Here is a 13,085-nt window from a genome sequence, read left to right as displayed (position 1 = left end):
AGTGCTTTATCTAAGATGTACGTTGGGTACACTTGTTCCACGAATGCTTCATATACTTTTTTCACCTGCTCTTGATATTTTACTTCATTAGTGCAATTTCTTTTTATACAAAAAATTTACTTTTTGGAATGTTATTACGCCAAACTTTTAAATGACTACTACCATATTGTAAAAAATTATTGGAGTCAACCTTTTTAATAAAGGTCTCTGTATATATTTGATCCTCCATAGCCAGTAGTGCAATATCCAGAAATTGAATATGTGTGGAACTGAAAGTGCTGGTGAATTTTAGATCATAATTATTAGTGTTTAAATATTTTACAAAATCAAGAATAGATGTGCTGTCCCCATCCCAAATAAAAAATAAATCATCTATATACCTGCCATAGAGGACCAGATTCGCCCCAAAGTCACCGCCCCAAATGAGCTCCTCCTCGAGCGAGCCCATATATAAATTGGCGTAACTCGGGGCGAACCTGGTTCCCATGGCAGTCCCCCGTGTTTGCAAATAATATTTAGTGTCAAATAAAAAATAATTGTGCTCTAATATAAATTTTATGGATGCCATTACAAAGTCACTTAGTCCTTCTTCTATATTAGGGTTTCTATCCTGATACTTCTGGTTTTTCTCAATTCCCTTAGTATGTGGAATATTATAATAGAGAGACTCTACATCACAAGTAAAGAAGTAATATGTTTTCTTCCATTTTATATTCTGAATAATATTCAGAAATTGTGTGGTGTCCTTTATATATGATTTTAGGGTAACTACGTGACTTTGCAAATGAACATCCACAAAATGAGAAAAATTCGAAGTGAGGGACCCTATCCCCGAAATAATAGGATGCCCAGGAGGTGAAGTGAGGGATTTGTGTATTTTTGGAAGATGATAATATGTAGGGATAATGGGATGTGTAACAAATAAAAAGTGCCAAGTATCTCTGGAGATTGCACCACTGGCCAGGGCATCATCTAACAGCACCCTGAATTTACACTGAAATTCTTGAGTAGGGTTCTGTGGAAGGGTTCTATAAAACAAATTATTACTTAGCTGTATATATGCTTCCTCCAGATAATCATTTGTATTTTGTATCACGACCCCTCCACCTTTATCTGCCATTTTTATTGTTATTTCTTTATCTGACATTAGTACCTTTAGTGCTTTTCTTTCATCATAAGTGAGATTATCTTTAAGTGGAGCTTTATCTGCATTTTCACATACATTTCTAAAATCATTCATCATTATTCTATAGAACCCCTCCACACAGGGCCCTCTATATTGTAGAGGATAAAATTCAGATTTCTTTTTTAGCATTCGTGGTTTTTTAATAGTTCCCTCAACATCATAGATCTGCACTGTAGGGGTATTACCAGAGCAGCCTTCCAAAGCAAGCTCCTCCAATGCTTAAATTCCTTCATTATCATCCTCATCAAGGATAATTGGAACTGATTCATCAGCTTTATATCTAAGTTGTTTGAGTGCAAAATATCTCTTTCTACTTAGATTTCTGATGAATCTGTTTAAATCAACAAATAAAGTAAATAGATTTGGTTTTTTAGCTGGAGCATATTTCAACCCTTTACTTAGTAAGGCTTTTTCTGGTGTGCTAAGGACCTTAGTTGATAGGTTAAAAATACTTTTCTCATTTATAATTTTTTTAAACAGAACAAGCACACATTAGTTCGCAAAATAGTACGCTACATTTAGAGTTAAGACATGATTTTACACAGAACAAGCACACATTAGTTCGCAAAATAGTACGCTACATTTAGAGTTAAGACATGATTTTACACAGAACAAGCACACATTAGTTCGCAAAATAGTACGCTACATTTAGAGATAAGACATGATTTTACACAGAACAAGCACACATTAGTTTGCAAAATAGTATGCTACATTTAGAGTTAAGACATGATTTTACAAAGAAGAAGCACACATTAGTTCGCAAAATAGTACACTACATTTAGAGTTAAGACATGATTTTACACAGAACAAGCACACATTAGTTTGCAAAATAGTACGCTACATTTAGAGTTAAGACATGATTTTACACAGAACAAGCACACATTAGTTCGCAAAATAGTATGCTACATTTAGAGTTAAGACATGATTTTACACAAAACAAGCACACATTACTTAGCGAAACATATGCTAAAACCAACACATCTAATTTGTTAATTAATAAAACCAAAAACACTTACCAAAAACAGACAAATATCAAAAAGTTATAAAAGGTCACTTTGGTTCCAGCCAAAATAACTTTAAAAAAAAAAAAACAATATAAAAATTTTTCCACAATTTATTAATAAATGTTTATGGGATTTATTGAAATACTTACTCAAAAATATATATAAAAATAGCAAATAAAAATACGCAAAAATGCTAACTTAAACAAAGAAAGTAATAAAAAAAACGCTCCTTCAAAAAAATAAAAGAAAAACTCCTTCACGTTCCACCAACCAAACAACAAAACACTCTACAACGAAATACCTCCAACAATCCAAAAATGCCACCTCGAATGGAGTCACACCAAGCCATAAATAGTCTACATTTTCCCGCTCAAATTAAGGACGGACAATAGGAGCGCACAATGATTGATGTGGCCGAATAATGCTGACGCATGTATAAAAACGTCACTGAAGGCCAAAATGGGTCTGCTGAATTGAGAAAAAACACAATGAGTACAGAGCAGCAAAGTACTAGCCAAGAGGCGCCATGTAAGTATTTGCTTTTTTAAGGGAAAATGCTTATGTTTAACATTACATTTTGAAACATCTTACATTATAAAATTTTAAACCATTTAAAAAAAATGTGTGGAGGATGCCATGGAAGAGGCTGCTGGGCCTAGTAGACAAACTTGGGCCAAAAAAAAAAGGCAGCCACAATTCACAAGGAAGGAGATGGAGGTTTTGGTGCAAATGTGCAACGACAACCTGGCACAGGCACCAAGGAATATGGGTGCAACCCTGAGATGGAAACTGTGGAACGACATAGCCAGTGCTGTCAATGGGGTGGGTGAGTTTGAACGTTCAACCCGGGAGGTCAAACGCCGGTACGTAAAACCTACATTTTACTAAAAAGTGTTTACAGGTCCAAATACTGCAGTAATAATGCCAACTTTTTAACCAACAGATGGAGCGACTTCAAATATCGGCTTAAACAAAAATTGGCTGATAGGGCTAGGCATGCAGGGGGGACAGGTGGGGGTCCCACCACTGTGTCACTTGAGCTCACGGATTTGGAGGAGCTGGCACAGGGGTGTGTGCAGGATGAGGAGGTGTTTGGCGTGTCGAACATGGATACCGACATGCCAGACTTTGCGGCTCCTCATGTTGCCCCAGGTAAATGTTGTAATGTTAACAACTCAGAAATGTGTTTTTGAAAATATCTAGATTATAATTTTACTCTTTTCTCTTTTTTCTCACAGAGACACAGGCGGATGAGTCTACTCCAGAGGTGAGCTTTGGCCGCAGAATTTCTTCTGGCTCTGCAGGGGAGGAAGCAGTAGATCCGGCTGGGGACCCTTTGGCAGACAGTCCAGGGCATTCCCCCTCGCAGGCAGTGGCCCTCCTCACTGATCTCAATGTTAAAACGGATCAACACACCGAGATTCTGCTGAGGATGGACGCCAATCTGCTACGGGTGGCGGACGCCCTGTAGGAAAATACTGCGGCCAACGTGAGAATTGCAAATGCCCTGGCGGAAAATACTGCAGCCAACGTGAGAATTGCAAATGCCCTGGAGCAGCTCGTTCGCCAGCACATGTTGAAGCCGGCCTCCCTTCCTGCCGGAACATCAGGACCCTCCACCTCTGGCACAACAACAGCCATCCCTCCAAATGTGCCTAGCCTTATGCCTAGTCCAGAGGCCACAACATCTGCCTCTGGCCAGGTCAGCCGAAGAAGCTCCCGGCCCCGTTCCGGCTCCCTCCAACCCCCGGCCAAACGGCCTAAAAGGCGATTACAGCACTGGCTAATTACCCCACAATCCATCTCTGTGTTTGCCCCATATTCTTTCATGACAACAACCTCGCTCTCCTTTCTTGTGAATTGTTTTTATTTTTTTTAGTTCAAATGCCAGTTATTTTGTGTGTGTTTGGCCCAAATCATTTTGAAAATTTTTTACCTTAAAATAAATATGTTTATGGAAAAAAAGAAAAACCACAAATGGACACAATCATTTAATAAAATTATGATCAAAATCGGCAAAATTCTATTGTTGATTTATTCCAAAACTGGTTAAAAGGTAATCCCTTAAACAAACTTAGAAACAATACAATGGAAATAGAAACATTTAATTTTTATTTAAAAAACAAGGGTTAAAAACAATATGAGTTTTAATTAACACTTAGCATAAAACAAAAGGACGATTGGTTTCTTGCCCCCCAAAATATTATGAAAAAAAACAAACATGCGTACAATATTGTTTCCCTAAAAAAGAAACACTTACAAATATTTTAAAAGTCCCCCCCAAAAAAACATTTGTTAGCTAATTGATTGTGTGACCCAGAAATTAGCAGCTGAGTAGTTCACCTGCGTTCGGGTTTTAGCTACTAAAAAAGGTCTATTTGCTAAACACCTTACAAGGAGTTTTGCAATTAAAAGATGATTGTTTTTGTGGCCTCAATTGATAAATCACTACACCATCGATGAGCCCAGGGAAGTACGAAGAGACCATCGTCATTGCGGTAGACTATACCAGACCACAAGCTGAGCGAGCAGTCTTAATGGAAATTGTAAGAGACAGTGACGTATCACTTGTTCCGTTCACATTTGGCGCTCGCATAAGATAATTTATGTACACCCAAAAAATGCCTCGACACGCCTGCGTTTTTCCATCCCCACCCCCGTCACCACCCCAAAACGGACAGTTCTGTCAATCACATTTGACATGTCACTTCCTGTTCGCTGTGTCTACGATCGACTGAAAAATGACCGCAATCAGATGTACGCACATGCGCACTGTTACACCGACGCATGCATGGTTGGACAACATCGTCTGACTACGAACGAACGGCCACTTGCGAACTCCTCTGAATCAGGCCCTCTGATTAGAAGGACTTCAGTCAGTGTGTGAGAAAAGAGGACAGGTTAGAGATAAACAGAAGTTTTACTCATGAGAGGCTTTGGATGATAAATATTAAGTTGTGTTTATACACACATATTTAAGAAAGTGGGTATATATATATATATACACATAAACTGCTTACTTAGATATGTGTGTATATATACAACTTAGTATTTATATATATAAATATATAAATACTAAAAACAAGAGTGCTAATGCCAACTGTCGGACAGTGAGACTTATCGCCTCCTTTCTCAGGATCCAACACAGGAGTTCAAACGTGAATTAGATCTAATCTTGCAAACAGCTGAGCACCAGGGGCTTATTTCAGAGAAACTGAGGAGGGCCCTTAGCCAAGATCATCCTATCGTTCCAGTCTACTACACGGTCCCTAAAATTCACAAGGACCCAGTTTCTCCCCCAGGTCGACCCATTATATCGGCCAGAAACTATATTTATCAGCCCATTTCAAAGTTTCTTGACTCGATCTTACAGCCCTTGGTTATGAAACAACCCACGTTTATTAAGGATACGACCAGTTTCATATTAACATTACAAACAATGACAGACATTCCCCCGGACACACTTATGTGTGTCATGACGTCAATAGCCTGTACACATCCATTCCGCATCAGGCAGGTCTGGAGGTGATGCATAACTTTCTTCTTAAGGAACAGGTCTCTAGTATTAATATTGATTTCTTTATGTCACTTTTACAGTTGACATTATCTCGCAATTATTTCTTGTACGACGGTAAATTCTACCAGCAATTGTGTGGCTGCGCAATGGGCAGCAACGTCGCTCCGTCCTACGCAAATATATTTATGTTCAACGAGGAACGGAGGATGTTCTTTGACGATCTAACTACTTCGGGAGCAATATTACTATACTGCAGGTACATAGACGACCTGTTCATACTATGGTCAGGAGGAGCAGATCTACTGGAACGTTTGATGACGCAACTCAATAGTCGTGAGTCTCCCATTAAGCTCACATACCAGTATAGTGGTGAGTCCATCAATTATTTAGATGTACTAATTACGATTGAACAGGGTCAATTAACCACTGGTATAATAAACCCACAGACCGCAATACACTTTTATTACCGAGTAGTTATCATCCGAAACCACTCAAGCGAGGACTGCCTAAGTCACAAATGCTGAGAGCAGCCAGAATTTCAAGTGATACATCTAACACCAATAAGGAACTGGATAAAATCATCGATAAATTTGTGACTCGCGGCTATGATTTGAAATCTTTGAGAAGGCAAAAAGATGAAGTGCTGAAAATCCCACGGGAAGAGCTATTACACCGACAAACTAAACCACACAGAGATATCATTCCCTGGAAATGTTTCCAAACGTCCAGTCCTGTTGTCCAACGAGCTAGCTGGGCACTGTGGCCCATAGTAGCTACGGATAAGGATTTACCAAGTTTACGTAATAAGATACCTATGGCCTGTTATACCCGAGGCCGTAATATACGGGACATAGTAGTACATACTGACATCACGGGATATCCGAAAGCAGAAAGATCATTAACATCCTCTTTTCTACAGAGACCTCCAGGTTGCTACAAATGCCTTCAGTGTACTACGTGTACACACATGATCACGGGGAACTCTATCAAACATCCTCATAAGGACAAAAAGTACCTAATACGTTTTGTTTTGAATTGCTTGTCTACCTTTGCTATTTATGTTATAGTTTGTCCTTGTGGCTACTATTACATAGGTAAAACTATCCGCACTATTAGAGAAAGAATGGCCTTACATAGATCAGCAATTAAATTGGCTGTGAATAGGGGATGCACCGAACAACCGGTGGCCAGACAATTCCTAGAAGTGGGCCATCCCTTGTCTTCACTTAGACAAATGGTTATTGACCATGTAACCAGCTCTATCAGGGGAGGGGACCGTGACAATATATTATTGCGCCTGGAGGCTCGTTGGATCCATCAACTGGACACTATTGCCCCATGGGGCCTCAATGAAAAGATTAACTGGAATACCATTTAACCCTGCAAGAGCAGAGATTAGTGCACATTCAACGTATATTTGAATGTGAGCCAGAAATATAGTAATGCTACTGGGTGAGCGGATAATGGTATCCTTATGACTTAACCACTATTATATACAGGGTGCATTAGTCTGAGGTGATGATTTTTCACTTCTCTTACCCGTGTTAGAGAACAAACAAAAATGGCAGCTGCTCAATCAATCTAGCAGTACTAATCAGGTACATGAAAGGGAGGGGTCATACTAAGTAGAAAAAGGAGGGGGATTTAACCCCCTATTATACCTCAGCACACTGAATAATACCTGCAACAATATATGAAGACTATATGGTCATAGAAATTCAGAGATATTAGTTGCATGCATTTGCAAATACATGGGAGGCTGCTGGGCCACGTCACGGCTTCTCTGTTACCAGCAGTCCCTAACACTAAGGGGTTCACGTCCGGGGCGCAGTGCACCCCAAAAAACGTCCAGCCCAGGACCCCCCCAGGGCATCACACGAAAATGGAAAAAGAGTGACAGTGCAGTGTAAAGTATAGCTGTGTGTGAGTAATCATTAAATGTGGAATGAGAGGTTAAAATATATGTGAAAAAATACATGAATAATAAACAAACATAAAAGGTGATGTGAAAAGCAAATATGTGTATTAAGTGGTGATGCCCTGAGGAGGCCCAGCCAGACCAGTCCCGGGGGCCCTACGCCCAAAAGCTCACCCCAAATGTAAAATATACCAATTATAAGGCCTCATGATAAAGGCACATATATAATTTTGTCAAATGTAAGGCCTCATGATAAAGGCACATACATAAATGCATCCAAATTGAGAGCCAGCTTACCTGGGAGTCACCCCTGGGAACTCCAACTAGCACTACTAGAACCAGCATGCCCTACTAATGCTGGCTCCTTCATGCAACTCATAACAAACAAAAATGGCAGCTGCTCAATCAATCTAGCAGTACTAATCAGGTGCATGAAAGGGAGGGGTCATACTAAGTAGAAAAAGGAGGGGGATTTAACCCCCTATTATACCTCAGCACACTGAATAATACCTGCAACAATATATGAAGACTATATGGTCATAGAAATTCAGAGATATTAGTTGCATGCATTTGGGGTGAGTGTTTGGGCGTAGGGCCCCCGGGACTGGTCTGGCTGGGCCTCCTCAGGGCATCACCACTTAATACACATTGTTGCTTTTCACATCACCTTTTATGTTTGTTTATTATTCATGTATTTTTTCACATATATTTTAACCTCTCATTCCACATTTAATGATTGCTCACACACAGCTATACTTTACACTGCACTGTCACTCTTTTTCCATTTTCGTGTGATGCCCTGGGGGGGTCCTGGGCTGGACGTTTTTTGGGGTGCACTGCGCCCCGGACGTGAACCCCTTAGTGTTAGGGACTGCTGGTAACAGAGAAGCCGTGACGTGGCCCAGCAGCCTCCCATGTATTTGCAAATGCATGCAACTAATATCTCTGAATTTCTATGACCATATAGTCTTCATATATTGGTGCAGGTATTATTCAGTGTGCTGAGGTATAATAGGGGGTTAAATCCCCCTCCTTTTTCTACTTAGTGTGACCCCTCCCTTTCATGCACCTAATTAGTACTGCTAGATTGATTGAGCAGCTGCCATTTTTGTTTGTTTGTTATGAGTTGCATGAAGGAGCCAGCATTTGTAGGGCATGCTGGTTCTAGTAGTGCTAGTTGGAGTTCCCAGGGATGACTCCCAGGTAAGCTGGCTCTCAATTTGGATGCATTTATGTATGTGCCTTTATCATGAGGCCTTACATTTGACAAAATTATATATGTGCCTTTATCATGAGGCCTTATAATTGGTATATTTTACATTTGGGGTGAGCGTTTGGGCGTAGGGCCCCCGGGACTGGTCTGGCTGGGCCTCCTCAGGGCATCACCACTTAATACACATTGTTGCTTTTCACATCACCTTTTATGTTTGTTTATTATTCATGTATTTTTTCACATATATTTTAACCTCTCATTCCACATTTAATGATTACTCACACACAGCTATACTTTACACTGCACTGTCACTCTTTTTCCATTTTCGTGTGATGCCCTGGGGGGTCCTGGGCTGGAAGTTTTTTGGGGTGCACTGCGCCCCAGACGTGAACCCCTTAGTGTTAGGGACTGCTGGTAACAGAGAAGCCATGACGTGGTCCAGCAGCCTCCCATGTATTTGCAAATGCATGCAACTAATATCTCTGAATTTCTATGACCTTATAGTCTTCATATATTGTTGCAGGTATTATTCAGTGTGCTGAGGTATAATAGGGGGTTAAATCCCCCTCCTTTTTCTACCGTGTTAGAGAACAACAGACATTATTATGACCCTCTAGTCGATTTAATTCTTCCCTATTGTTAGTCAGTGTTCGTTCAGTGTCCCTCTACGACAGGCAGACCAGTGAGTCTAGTTTGCCCCATTAACATAGTGATTTATTCAGCATCACCACGAGGGCCTCAAGGTTTGTGTAGCTTGTTGTTAATTACTGTCTCACTTTGTTTACGCTGTACTTGTTGTTTATTCAGCGCTGTAGTCTGCATAGCAGACTGGGGAGACGCTGTCAGGTTTCCCTGGCAACCAGGTCGCGGCCGGTTGACGTCATTGTGACGGGACCCCGGCCGTGGCGTGGACGCGCGCCTCCCAGTCTGCAGCAGACTAGTGATCTTCGTTACCTATTTAAGGTGAGAATGTATATATGATCTGTTTGTTATGTTGTCATTACATTGCTGTATTCTGGCTGCCTTGAAAAAAGAGCGGTAGCTCTGAAACGTCGGCAGCGTTGTGCCTTATTCAGTCTGATGACAGATGTCGTCCTCATCCTCCTCATTCACCGATTCCTCACCCTCTTCAGTGTTGTGTACATCCTCATCCTCACAGAGTATTAATTCATCCCTGGTGGAATCCACCACCACAGGTCCCTCTGTACGTTGTGGAGGCTGGTCTCCCTGGAAGAGTTGATAATTCATTTTTATGAACATCATCTTCTCCACATTTTGTGGAAGCAACCTCCTACGCCTTTCGCTGACAAGGTTCCCGGCTGCACTAAACACTCTTTCGGAGTACACACTGGAGGGGGGGCAACTCAGGTAAAATAGAGCCAGTTTGTACAGGGGCCTCCAAATTGCCTCATTTTCCAGCCAGTACATGTACGGACTGTCTGACATGCCTACTTGAATGCTGTCACCGATGTAATCCTTTAACAGACAGATGCACGCATGACGCTGCTGCTTTGAGGATGCAGGTGCGGCTACACCCCACACAATTCACAAAGACAGAAAAAAAAGCAGAATTTTTTTATTGTTTGTGGAGCGCACTTTGAGGGTTACACCACCCTTTAACAGACAGACGCACGTTTGTCGCTGCTGCTTTGAGGATGCAGGTGCGACTACAGCCCACACATTTCACAAAGAGAAAAAAAAAGAATTTTTTTATTGTTTGTGGAGCGCACTTTGAGGGTTACACCACCCTTTAACAGACAGACGCACGCTTCTCGCTGCTGCTTTGAGGATGCAGGTGGAATCTAGATGGGATTTGGAACCGGGGACACACTACCTCCATCAATTGTCTAAATCCCACTGCACTAATGGCGGATACTGGACGCACGTCTAACACCAACATAGCAGTTAAGGCCTCAGTTATACGTTTTGCTTCAGGATGACTGCTGTCATACCTCATCCTCCTCGCTAAGGACTGTTGGAGGGTCAATTGTTTAGTAAAAGTAGTGGTGTTCCTACTTCCTCTCTGGGATGATGAACAACTCCCAGCAGCAGCAACAGCACTAGGAGGAAGTGGTTCTTGATCTTTCCCTATTTTATTTTTATCGGAGAAAGTTTGGTCCTCCATTTATGTTATATTGATATATACGTGCGGCTAAGGCGCAGACAAACACAGAAAATAATTTTTTATTTTTGTTGGAGACTAGCGCACTTTGTGGGCTACACCACCCTTTAAGAAATGAGCCAGCCAGCCCTTTCCTTATGGGACACAGGCGCACGCTTGGCGCTGCTCCTTTGTTGATGCACGTTCAGCCACAGTGCACACAATTCACAAACACAGAAAATATTTTTTTATTTTGTTTGGAGTGCCCTTTGGGGGTTACAGCACCCTTTAATGGACAAGCCAGCCGGCCCTTTACTTATGGGACACAGGCGCACGCTTGGCGCTGCTCCTTTGTTGATGCACGTGCAGCCACAGTGCACACAATTCACAAACACAGAAAATATTTTTTTATTTTGTTTGGAGTGCCCTTTGGGGGTTACAGCACCCTTTAATGGTCAAGCCAGCCAGCCCTTTACTTATGACACAGGCGCACGCTTGGCGCTACTTTGTTGATGCACGTGCGGCTACTGCGCACACAATTCACAAACACAAAAATATATATTTTGTTTGGAGTGCCCTTGGGGGTTACAGCACCCTTTAATGGACAAGGCAGCCGGCCCTTTACTTACGGGACACAGGCGCACGCTTGGCGCTGCTCCTTTGTTGATGCACGTGCAGCCACAGTGCACACAATTCACAAACACAGAAAATATTTTTTTATTTCGTTTGGAGTGCACTTTGGGGGTTACAGCACCCTTTAATGGTCAAGCCAGCCAGCCCTTTACTTATGACACAGGCGCACGCTTGGCGCTACTTTGTTGATGCACGTGCGGCTACTGCGCACACAATTCACAAACACAAAAATATATATTTTGTTTGGAGTGCCCTTGGGGGTTACAGCACCCTTTAATGGACAAGGCAGCCAGCCCTTTACTTACGGGACACAGGCGCACGCTTGGCGCTGCTCCTTTGTTGATGCACGTGCAGCCACAGTGCACACAATTCACAAACACAGAAAATATTTTTTTATTTTGTTTGGAGTGCCCTTTGGGGGTTACAGCACCCTTTAACAGACAAGCCAGCTGGCCCTTTACTTATGGGACACAGGCGCACGCTTGGCACTACTTTGTTGATGCATGTGCGGCTACTGCGCACACAATTCACAAACACAAAATATTTTTTTTTTTTGCACTGGGGGGGAGCACCCCTGATGGACAGAGCACCCCCTGGACAACACTACAGCACCCCTTTAGGACTGGGACACTGCACAGGACTTTGGAGTGGACACAGCCCCTATGGACAACTGACTGCACAACACAGTCCAGCCAGCCCCTATGGACTTTGGAGGAGTGGACACAGCCCCTATGGACAACAGCAGCACAGCACAACATAGCCACCCCCTATGGACTTTGGAGGAGTGGACACAGCCCCTATGGACAACAGCAGCACAGCACAACACAGCCAGCCCCTATGGACTTTGGAGGAGTGGACACAGCCCCTATGGACAACAGCAGCACAGCACAACACAGCCAGCCCCTATGGACTTTGGAGGAGTGGACACAGCCCCTATGGACAACAGCAGCACAGCACAGCACAACACTACACTACACTACACAGCCCAGCCAGCCCTAACTCCCACCCTCCCTCTTCACTGTCCACAGCCGAGTAAGAAAATGGCGCCGACACGGGTACCTTATATAGAATCCAAAACCCGCGAGACCCGGAAGGCGGGATGATGACGTTTTGCCTCGATTTCAGATCCGAGTCAGGCGGGAAAAGTCGAGCCTGACTTGGATCGGCCTCGGATCGGGGGGGCTCGGGTGGGTTCGGATTTCAGAAATCCGAACCCGCTCACCCCTAATATATATATATATATATATATATATATATATATATATATATATATATATATATAGTGATCCATAAATTACAGTATATGTTGCTGGGGCAAGGTACACACACACTATTTTTTTTTTTTATATATATATATATATATATATATATATACACATTTATATATAGATTGGGTACGGTAGGTAAGTAACTCCTAACCCTCCCTCCCTGGTGCCTAAACCTAACCCCCCTCCCCACACCCTAATCCTCCCCCTCAATGCCTAAACCTAACCCTGCTACTTACCTTCGGGAT

This window comes from Taudactylus pleione, unplaced genomic scaffold, assembly GCF_031769625.1.
Source record: "Taudactylus pleione unplaced genomic scaffold, aTauple2 ptg000283l, whole genome shotgun sequence".
Lineage (NCBI taxonomy): Eukaryota > Metazoa > Chordata > Amphibia > Anura > Myobatrachidae > Taudactylus > Taudactylus pleione.
This window is presented reverse-complemented; position numbering follows the sequence as displayed.